The 12,064-nt window shown below is 35.6% G+C and overlaps 1 pseudogene across 1 annotated transcript; it reads right to left on the bottom strand.

Annotated features, from left to right (window-relative positions):
* Window positions 1-6,088: 6,088 nt before the first annotated feature.
* Window positions 6,089-6,568, bottom strand: LOC306664297 (S-phase kinase-associated protein 1-like; annotated as a pseudogene). Its single transcript has one exon. The product of its transcript is annotated as an S-phase kinase-associated protein 1-like (transcript).
* Between the last annotated feature and the right edge of the window lie 5,496 nt (window positions 6,569-12,064).

Below are 12,064 nucleotides of genomic sequence, written 5' to 3'. Positions count from 1 at the left end.
CTCAGCACCACATAAAAATAAATAAGTAAAATTTATTAATTTAATTAAATCAAGGTGTTGTGTCCAGCTACAACTTAACTTAAAAAATGTGTTAAAAAAAAGAGTACAAAATGGGAAAAGAAAAGTTTCTTTAATAAGTGATGTTGGGAAAACTATAGATCCACCAGCAAAAGAATGAAATTGAACCCTGGTGTTACACTATAAACAAAAATTAACTCGAAATGGGTTGAAGGCTTAAACTGAAAGTTGGCAACCATAAAACTCTTACAAGAAAACATAGGGTTTTGGAAAGTTCATTGACAAGGGTCTTACAAGTGATTTTTTGGATATGACCCCAAAAGCACAGGAAATGGAAGCAGATATAAACAAGTGGGATCACATTAAACGAAAAAACTTTTGAACATCTAAGGGCCTTGTCAACAAAGTGAAAAGGCAACATATGGACTGCAAGAAAATATTTTCAAATCATATGTCTGATAAAGGGTTACCATCCAAAATATATAAGAAACTCACACAACTCAATAGCAAAAATACAAATAACCCAATTGAAAATGGTTAAAGACTCCACATAAATATTTCTCAAAAAAAGATATGCAAATAGCAAACAGGTATACAAAAAAAATGCTCAATGTCACTAATGACCAGGGATATCATCTCAACCTAGTTAGTATGACTATTATGAAACATATAAGAGATAGCAAGTGCTGGTGAGGGGGTGTAGAAAAAGGAAATTTTGTATATTGCTGGGAATAAAAATTGATATAACCATTATGGAAAAAGGAATGGAGGTTCCTCCAAATATTAAAAATAGTAATACCATATTCAAGGAAAATTAAATCAGTATCCTGAAGAGATATTTGCAAATCCATGATCATTTCAGCATTATTCATAATAGCCAAGATAGAGAAACACCCTAAATGTCTATCAACAGATGCATGGGTAAAGAAATTATGTTGCATATATACAATGGAATATTATTCAGTCCTAAACAAAGGAAATCCTGTTATTCACAACAACATGGATGAAGCTCAAGGGTATTACGCTAAGTGAAATAAGATAAACATAGACAAACACTGTATGATCTCACTAAATCTAAAATACCTAAAAAGGTTGACTGCATAGAAGCTGAAAATAGAATGGCGTTTGACAGGGGCTAAGGAGAGAGTACATGGGGGAAATGGAAAGACACAGGTGCAAGGATCCAAATTTTCAGTTATAAGATGAACAAGTTCTGGGAACCTAATGTGATAGCTGTGTTAATAATAAAATAGAATGATAAAAAGAATATATTTACAGAAGGTCTACTAAAATAAGTATTAATTAAGAAAACAAAAGCTTGAAGGCCAAATCCTATGATTGCTTATGCACCATCATGAACAATTTGAACCTCAGTTCCTCCAAAGGAAAAGAGCAGACTGTGATTGACCATGAGCATCTATAAGTGGGATAGAAATCTTGCTTAAAGTTAAAACAAGCAACACTCACTTTTATTGTTCCTAAACTACAGGGATAGTAAAATTTCAGGTGTAAAACTAAGTATCAGACTCTCCTAGTGATGATTGAAAAGAAATGGTTTTTCTATCTATGCATAATATTTTTTTCCTTGATTCTGAAATGACTCACTCATTCCCACGCAGAAAAAATACCTAAATGACAAAGAGCCAGGTGCCTAGAGTATGCAGCAACAACTTTGTGCACCACAGGATCGTCTGTAAAGAAAAAGAGATTAGTGACAATTGATTTATTTAAAAATAAATACTCCCCTAGTACACCAATACAACACATGCATTACATCTCAAAAGGGCTTAACAACTACATGCATTCCATACAAAACTGCATGGATTATAGTGTAATATTCAGAATTCTATAGCTTCTTCAAGTTTGTCATTCTCAACATCATTTACTGTGAATATCTGGAATTGTCAGAGAACAAAATGCTGGGTAGACAAGATTTTTTGATACATATACTAAAAATGTAAGGTCCAAGCTACAAATTAGGGTGACTCCTCCTTTTTTTTCAAGTGAGAATGAATTATCACTTCAGTTTAGCAATTGGCATGTTGTGTAAACTAGTTGATTTTTTAAAAACTTTAAATAGAATAAAGGTACATGCATGACAATACATATTTGACTTCCTTGAAGTCAAACTTCAGACTTTAAATGTGCTGAATCAAAGCACTCCTATAAATAGAGACTAGTAGACAGCATTGTATTTTGTTTGGTTTTTAAAAAGAGATCAGTGATGAATGAAGGTCGGGCAAAACAGCAAGTGTTTAAATGGAAAACTGTGTGACAGGGATTATGGCAGGGTGATGGCATTGGCAATTAGCTAATGTCAATGATACACTTAAGAAATACTGTGCAAGACAGCTAATAAATCACAGCTGGCTATCATTAATAATCCATGACAGAAGGGGAAAGAGAAAGAGAGAGGAGAGAGCACTCAGTAACAAGAGACACAGTAAAGCATGACGTGTCCTATAATTAGAATTATTTCTAGTGCCAGAGGACCTGGAAAGGCTTTGTAGTGATCAGTTCAATAAATAACTATGAGGTTGACAAGCAGGTTACAAGTTTTTCACTTATTCCATTTTATCTTAATTGTGTGTGCCTGGGTATGTGTGTGTGTGTGTGTGTGTGTGTGTGTGTGTGTGTGTGTGTACCTTTTAAAGGCATATTAGGCAGATGTACTGAGGTTAAATTTTGAGTTCCTACATGTTCCTAAGGATATTATCATTCACAATAGAAAAGGCAGCTAATATATTACCATTCTAGTCTCTGGTGGAATTCTTAACTAGACAATTTCCCTGTGACAACATATTATAAGAACAACCATTACTTTCAGATTACTCATATACAAAGAACTGAACACCCTTTCAATATCCATTTGGCTTTTCCAGCCAACATTATAATCCTTATCTTATCAGCGCTGCCAAAGTTCACAGTGAAAAGTACAGTATGCTAATTTTTAAGCACTGCTTAGGCTATTAAACTGGCAGTTACAATGTGGTGTGATAAGTTGAACGCTAGGGAAGAAGATAGTATTGTCAAGCGATGACTTTGGAGGTCAAAGAAATCTTCCTGCAGGAAGTGACATATAATATGAAACCTGAAGGATTTCAGTAGTAGTTATAGCAGCATTAAATCCTGGTGACAGATAGTGGTTGAAGGGGATGAAAAGAGGTTGGACATAGAATTGACAACAGTGTTTATATTATTGAATTACAAGTTCCTAGAGGAATTCTTGATTATTTTATACCCACATTGTGTGGCACAAAGTAAAAATTCAATAAATATTTGTCTAATGAATAATAAAATGAAACAAATTCAACCAAATTTGCTTTCCTATGAAACCTAACAAGGGAGGACTTCTCATCTTCCTTTTACCATATTGAATTTTTAACATTGATGCTGCAAGCACATGTTTTCTTCGAGCTGCCCTAACATAGAAAAGAGAAATTATATTTCCCAAACTTTTATTTTGGAAATTCTCAAAACTATGAAAAAGTTGAAAAATGGTATAATGAGTAACTAGAAGCCTACCACCTTGTTATTAATTTGCAATGTCTGTGTGTGTGTGTGTGTGTGTGTGTGTGTGTGTGTATTATTTGAAAGGTATAGAGATCATGCTTTACCACTAACTATTCAGTGGCAGTTCCTAAGAATAAGAATATTTGCATGTAAAATTATATACTATACTTTTATTTTATATATTATAATTACATATTATAAATCATTAATATATAACACTAATTCATACATATAGTAGTAATTCACCTAATATAATTATTTGTAGCTTCTCTAATTATTCCAAAATGTCTTTCATAAACTTTTTTCCAAATAAGGAACAAATCACAGTTTACAAATATGCTTGATTGTTAAGTCTCTGAAAATGAGAGTTTTCTGAGCAAAGTACAAAAGTGATAGAATTATTTAAGCCTGGACAAAAGTGTTGATGATAATTTAATATTTAGTAGACAGAACTGAGCAAGCAGGTCTATTTTCCAATAAACTAGCTATTTTCCACTAGCTGACTAGTTCAGTTGGCAAGAGCAGTGCATTTATGAGTCTTAAGTCAATAGTTCCCTCTCCATATGGGTCTTCTCTCACTCAATAGCGAATAATCTCTGTCCATACAATAATACATGTGCTCCACGCCCTGGGTAATCACTTGATAGAAGATTGGCCTTTGTCACTGGAAGGAATTGAATGAGTGTGTATAAATGGTTAGATAAAAAAAATACGTTATGCTCTTTGAGGGAGAAAAATCCTCAATAAATAAATTATTCATTCAGTGGGATTTATTCATATACAAAGTGACCCATTGGCTCAAGCACATGCTTATACCACGGAATATTTTGCAAGATGCTTTCACTTGAATCTGTGGCTGAGGACAAAGGATAGTCTAAGATAAATACCAATGAAGTTGGACATCAGTCTCTTCCATTGCACCTGTCAAGTCATCAAATCATAGAAAATATTGAGTGCAAATATCTGAGCTTACTTTAAGGGATAAAATTTTGTCCCTTCACCTCCTTTTTCCTCTTCCTCTCCTCCCTATTTAAGAGAAATGCCAGTAGAAATATGACATTGATGGACACCCTGTTTGTACCATAATGAAGTTTGCAGGTCTGCGAAGTATCTCAGTTTCTAACTGCACAAGATTTTTAAAAGATTATAATTTACCTCCTTTCTATATATTCAAATTCAGTTTGGTGTTCTAGGGTGCTAACTTTTCTAAAATTGTGAAACTTCAAGCTGTTTATTAGTTCTGTCATTTTCAGGAGATAGTAAATATTGGCTTATGCACTCTAGATCCTAGCAATGAAAAACTACTCAAAACTTCTTATAGTCACTATGACTTAAAAGAGATGACCAAAATGGAAACAGCTGTATTCTCTGAATAACTGGTATATTTGTTTTGCTTTGTTTTGTTTGTTCATTTGTTTGTTTGCTACTATGACATAATAACTGAGGTTGGTTAATTATAAGGAAAAAAGATTTTTTAGTTTTTGAGGTTGAAAGTCAAAACAGCAATATCATCAACTCTGGAAAGGGTACCCTCAGCCATATCACCTTATGGTAGATGGAACCACAATGGCAGGAGCTCATGGGAGAAGAGAGATCACATGATATGACAGGAAGCCACCGCAAGGGGGAGAGGTCAGTCTTGTGACCTCCTACTAAGCCCTACATCATAAAGGTCCTAGCACCTCTCACTTAGTCATACTGGAGACCAAGTTTTCAACTGGTAAATCCTTGGGGGTCAAAACATCCAAACCACAGCAACTGTAGCATTTCTTTATAAACCTCCTTCCTCCTCCTCCTCCTCCTCTTCCTTCTCCTCCTCCTCCTCCTCCTCCTCTTCTTCTTCTTTTAAATTAAGTATCTTTTTTAATTGAAAGTCTATCAGACTGTCTAGTTATATTTCTGCCCCCCAAAATCCACAAACTGGGTAATATCTGAGTCTCTAGGCAACATATTCAAAACTGAGATTTAAAAAACAAAAAACAAACAAACAAAAAACCCAAGTCCTTTGGTCCATTTAAATGAGCCCTGGTACATACAGGCTAATCAATCCCAGTGGTACTGATAGACTCCAGGAGACTGGAAGATATCCTAACACTCCCAACTGAAAACATTTACTTCAAGTATCCTTTTTCCAGTTTCCAACTCATGAATAAAGATAATATTTTGTTCATTCTATTTCAGAAAGATTTTTTTCAAGTTTTTTTATTTTCAATGCCAACTTTTAAAAGCTCACTAAAGTTAACTGGACAATAAACTAGGCAGAAATTGCTTTACAAAAGGAGGGAAAGCCCAAAATGCTACATTCTGCAGAGAACCCACAGTTCAGTCTTACTCAGAGTAAAGAAAAAAGAAACTTTCTTTCATACTAGTAGAAATTCAGTCATAGGTTTGGAGTCTGTACTCAAACTACACAAGCAATAAGGACAATATTATGCTAGTACAATTGATTTGCTGCTGCATTTGTCTACTGTTTGCCTAATATTAAGAATTATAAACAGAGCAGTGCAACTAGTATCTGGAACAATCCTCATAGTGTTACAGTGTCAGGTACAACATTTCACTTCTCTTCACACACAGGTTCTCTTTTACCTGGACTTCCTCCTCTTCAGTAAAGTCATTTTTGATATTGCAGGTTTGTGACCCTCCTTAGGAGTTTTCCCCTTGATCATATTGGCAACAGTCTTGCATGTAATATCAAGCAAACTTTTGATGTCTAAGTAGTTTGCAATCACAATAAGTTTAAAAAATGTTCCTTGGCCAACTTTCAGGAATTTTTGGTCCCAAACAGGGATATCATCTGTTCGCTTTTCTTTGTTCTTATCATCATCAAGAGGAGGAGGGCTGTCCTTGTGGTGAGTGCACCACTGAATGACCTTTTTTTAATATTGCTGCATTAATATTTGGTACAGGAACTGGGGTCATCATCTTCTTCATCATCCATTCCCAAATCTTCCAACATGGTCCTGATTGTCACAGAAGGTTTGGCAATTTCTACATCAACTTCAAATATCTCCCTATCAGAACTCTGCAACTTAATTCAAGGCGTGGTGTTTGGTCTCAGGAAGATGTTGGGCCGGAAGCTGATGGGAGTGAGGTGGTGTCTACACAAGGTTTCTTCTTCCTTTTAAAACTTATAAATAATATCTCTTTTCCTATATCATGCATTCTGGTTTTATGTAAAAAAAAAAAAAAAAAAAAAAAAAAAAAAAAAGACCCTGGGTTTTCTATGCAGATTACTTTTTAAATATAAACGTTTGCAGGGGGATAGTCATGAGTGCTGATAGCATGGGAGTAGTGGTTTTGAGGTTTGTAAATGAACAGTGGTCCTCTCCACCTGTGTAGATCACTTTTTGGTTTCACACTGCTTTGGCTGTCTATAGAGTCTGACCTTGGTGGTTAGCAGGTGTCTCCATTTTTTTTTTTTAACCTTTATTTTATTTTTTTTTTAATGTGGTGCTGACGATCAAACCCACGGCCTCACGCATGCTAGGCAATCGCTCTGCCACTGAGCCACAACCCAGCCCAGTTGTCTCCACTCTTAAGGTCTTTTCTTAGCCTTTGTTTCAGGCAAGCTCCCTTGTTTCCAACTGTTCCACACCAGGTTAATCCATCCCCCTTTCCTGCCATATACTTGAATGACACATTGTTAGACGTTGCTGTAATACAAATATACAAAAATTCCTATGTAAATTAAACATTCTGACAACATTCCCAGTTCATTGAAGTTAAATAAAACTGTATATTATTCAAAACAGAGATAAATAGGGTTCCAGAACCAAATTATTGCTAATACTTTGATTCCTAATCACCAGTATCTGATAGATCAATGGGAGATGAACAGAACGTTTTGCAGCTAGCCTTCAGATTTTTATGTACAACCTGTAGCTAATTGTACTTCTGCTAAGCCTATATAAACAGCAGATACACAAATTTGTGTATACAAACATTATTCATCAGAAATTCCCTGCATAAAAACAGTTTGCATTACTATTTGAAAGCCTTCAGGGGCTGGGGCTGTAGCTCAGTGGTAGAGTGCTTGCCTAACATGCATGATGCACTGGGTTTGATTCTCAGCACCGCATATTTTAAAAACAACAACAACAACAACAAAAAAACACTTCATTTTCCCCATCCCAGAGCTTAATGCACATTAATTTCTGTTTGTCATTCTCAATCTCAAAAAAAAAACCTTCTAAGTATTATAAAGTCAGTTGATTTTCTCAACTAATAAAGCATTGAATTAATAATTTTTAAATAGTTGATATGATAGAAAAATTTAACATTTTTGATGGAAAGCTTAGGAAGTCTACATACTTAGGATTGTTTTAACAGCATCACATACATCTCAGGCTTTTCCTGAAATGCTGCTAAAAATCACAAAAGCATATGGAAAGTTTTCCTTAGTTTGGAAAAAAAAATATAAATATATACATATACACTGAAAATAGCACAGGATACACAATAATCCAGAAGGGAACACTCTGAGGAACTTTTCTCCACAGATTGCTCAAAGAGGGTGGCAGAATTTTCTTAGCATTATTCTGCAGTCACATAGAGGGAATCAGCCCTGGACTGAGCCTGAGGTGAGAGTTAAGGCCATCCAAGCACTTCTGAGGAACCTCTGGGCAGGACTTCCATGAATCCCTTTGCAGGAGGATTTCTTATTGAAGAATAGGGAGATGGTAAGAGAATACAAAGGGTTTCTGCCTCAAATATCATTGTTCATAAGCCAGAGCCTCAGGTATGAAGCTTAAAGAGATAGAGTCAGTAGACATAAGGCATAAAAGTGAATTTCCTAAGGTATGAAAGTGGTAGAAGTTGCATCCAGAGGCAGGAGTGGAAGTACTCCCCTCCCTCTGGGTGGAAAAGACCTTGGCTTTGGTGCAGTGAGACTCTTGGGAATCCAGTGTTGGAAATGTCTAGAGATGCCACCCTTGTCACAGGACCAGAAGCAAGGGAGTCAAAAGGTGCCTGGAAGTAGCCTAGGTCAAAGTGAAAGAAGAGGAGTTTTTGTGATCTTGTGAGAACCATAACTGGGAAATCCCAGAAAAAAATTGGCAAGACTTGAAATGAAGCTCAATTCCTACAAAATCAGGTAGGGGAATTAACCAGTGAATATTAGCACATGGTGCAATAATAACTATAAATAACATTTCTTCTGAACATCTCACATGTCCTAAATAATCAGCCTTATGAGATAAATATTATTATTATATTTTCTTCCAGTGGGAAAACTAATGCTCAGACAAGTTAAATGACTTGCCTCCAATCACACAGTAAATAAATGTAAATCCCCAAATCATATTCGCCCAGGTAGTTTGACTCCAGATCTTACTCTTCACCCCTTTACTGCACTGGCTTGAAATCTTAAGCCAATCAATTGGTGTGTGTGTGTGTGTGTGTGTGTGTGTGTGTGATTTCTCTTTTATTTTAGGAATATTATCTAGCCCTTCTGAATCTGAGTAAAAGTCTGCTCATTTTATTATAAATTAATTAGTCTTAAAATTTAATTTCTAATGTAGTTTGATTTACAAGACAGATCACTGGGTAACTTAGAGTGGTCAATTGTATTTGTTTGCTATAATTTTCCATTAATGGCCATGATTATCTTAATATACTATGATTCTACATTTGTTATAAAAGTAGGAATTTTACAATAAAAAGATCTTACCATGCTTTGTATTCTATATTCCTACTCAAGTCAAATGACTTTCTTTATGTATATGTTTTATTCTTTTTTAGATTTTGAGCAATTTGAGGAAATATTTGATTTGTCTTTATTCTTAAGCTCCTGTCTCTCCATATAAGTATGTGACACAGATGAATGAATATGCAATCAGCTAGTGACTCATTAACAGTCACTGAGGTGATACTGTGAATAAAGCAGGACAACATTTTTTAAATATATTTTTTAGTTGTAGATGAACACAATACCTTTATTTATTTATGTGTATGTGGTGCTGAGGAGCGAACCCGTGCCTCATGTGTGCTAGGTGAGCATTCTACCACTGAGCCACAACCCCAGCACCCATGACAAAATTTTTATCAAGTAAAAAATGTAGATTCCTTAATAATTCTTGAGGAAACAAAGAATTTGGGATAATTTGTTTAAGCACTGTATCAAATGGACTCAGTTCTGATTTAATGTACTCAGAGATATATAAATTCTTTTAGGTGACCAGGGTCCCTTTTAGGTAAAACAAGCTCTATTTTACTATATAGTACCCTTGTGAACTTTAAGAATTAATGAAAAGTGCCTATTTTTTGCTTGAGGCTAACTCACTTATCAAATGAAGTCCCACCCAGAATAGACATAAATAGAACCAGTAGTTTGATCACTCCAGGGACAAGTAAGCATCTGCTCAATGTCTCGGGAGGCAAGATATTGAAAAACACGTGTGAGAGAGAAAGGTGGGCCCTAATCCTGACTGCCACCAACTAGCTGTGTCACCTCAGCTAATCTAGGCTGAACTACTGCTGGTTGTCAACCACTCACTACTAGTTTAACCACAAACACAGGTGTGATGCAGATGGCATGCCAGGGTCTTCTGAACACACTCAAAGATATTAGCATAATGGAAGAAAGCACAAAACTTCTCAAAGAAAACTTTGTATTTGAGGGATTATTGTTGCTGTAATCTGTTGTTTTTCCTGTGGATTTATACCACATAGGGGTTCAATAACCAATGGAACCAGATGATCCCTAATGTGTCTTCCACACTGAGGTTCTGAGTGTAGTAAATCGCTGAATGCTTGGAAGGAAGGAGACAAAGCTGGCCATGTGCCAGAATCTGTTCTACTTTTCAAGCCAAATCCTGTCCCTGAAAATAATGAGCTTCTGAAGAGGCTAAAACTGTTTTTATTCATACAGTGAGCCAGCCTGCTTATAATAAAAGGATAGCAGACTTCAAGTTAAGAGTGTTCCATTCTCTACAAATTTAATATCCACATCAAATGAATCTGCCATAGACAATTACAGCTGCAAAAATTAGAAATGATTTTTATAATTTTCTTATAGAGTTTAACCAGATGTGACAGGGAATTTTATCAAGGTTACCTGTTATATCTTAAATAGATAACCATTCCTTGCTCTGTGTAAAATGCTAAATCCTTTTTCAAAAATTAAACAAGATGAAATTATTTCTGCATCTCATTAGAAAACAAGACAATATGTTCCAATTAGCATAAACAGACAAAAGAGATTTTCTTTTCCAAGGCAGTCTCAGATCTCTGATAGGAGACATTATGTCTGGCACAAGTTATCAAGTAAGGATCAAAAGTATTTGTAGTATTACATAAACAAAGGCACAGAATGCAGAAGGGAAAAGAAAACTCTAACCACCATAATAATAATGAAACAACCTAACATTTTACTAACCTTTCAAAATTTCCAAGATTCAAGAATGATTCTAGATTAGTAGGTTATTTTGCAGAGATAAATCAGAATCAGAATATTTCTAACAATTCTGAGGGAGGGAAGAATAGCAACCAAATGACAATTGTGAAAACTTGTAATGATGACAAAAGCAGACATATTAAAAGAAAAAAGAAACAGTATTTGAAAGAGAGTATTTGTGTATTTCTCATGAGATATGACTTAACCACAAAGTACCCTAGATGGGGTAATAGGTTTTATCTAATTTGAATTTATATGAATAGGATCATAGAAAGATGAAATTTCTAGAAGAAAACCATTAATCAGTTAATGTTTTCAGGACTAATAACTGTTGCAATACACAGTATGCTTTTTGGGAAACAGTTCTACATGTACCTTTCACATTTCTGCACATATTGCAACTGCTCTTTGTTCTGGATAATCTCAAGGATGTTTGCTTAGTAAAGCAATGTGGGAAAACAGAGAAAGTGTTGTCCTTCAGAGGAAAGGGGCAGGTTTACTTCCAGTCCAAGAAGACACGGTATCAGTCTCTGGAGCAGTGGGCAGGCATGCTTAATATCTAGGATGACAAAGACAGTACCTTTCCCCAGAGCCATGGGCAGGCCCATCATCAAATATTCTAGCTCTCCAAGTTCAGGGTCTTTTCCTGTAATGCAACCAAGAGTGTGTTACAGCTGCCATCCAGCCCCATGTGTGTGGTCCTGTGAGAGGTGGTGCTCAGGGAGCCAGAACAAAATTTCTGACACTCTGGCTCCTGCTATTGCTGTCCTTCATCTCTGATCCAGGAGTCTTATCTTTCCTTCCAGTATCCACAAAAGTGTGGTCTAATTCTTGAGCTACCACAAATCTCAGAATCCTCACAGCCCTTGATAATACTGGCATTGGTAATTACCATGCAACATTATGGTGTCTTTTCTGAAGTTTTGGAAAATAATTTTAACAATCCGTATGTTTAAAGTGGATTATTTTTCAATATGTCTGAACAGTGGTTTCCTTGTTGTGTGCATAGGAGATAGAGGTATACGTCCAGGATCTGGTGATAACCACAATAAGCCCTTAGAAGTACCAGTACTTGCAGGTCCAGAAATGCTATATTATTTGGGTCTTTAGAGTTGACCCAACTCTAAAACAGGATGA

Source organism: Sciurus vulgaris, assembly GCF_902686455.1.
Source record: "Sciurus vulgaris genome assembly, chromosome: 6".
NCBI lineage: Eukaryota > Metazoa > Chordata > Mammalia > Rodentia > Sciuridae > Sciurus > Sciurus vulgaris.
The sequence above is the reverse complement of the archived record's forward strand: the minus strand, read 5'-3'. Positions and strand labels throughout refer to the sequence as shown.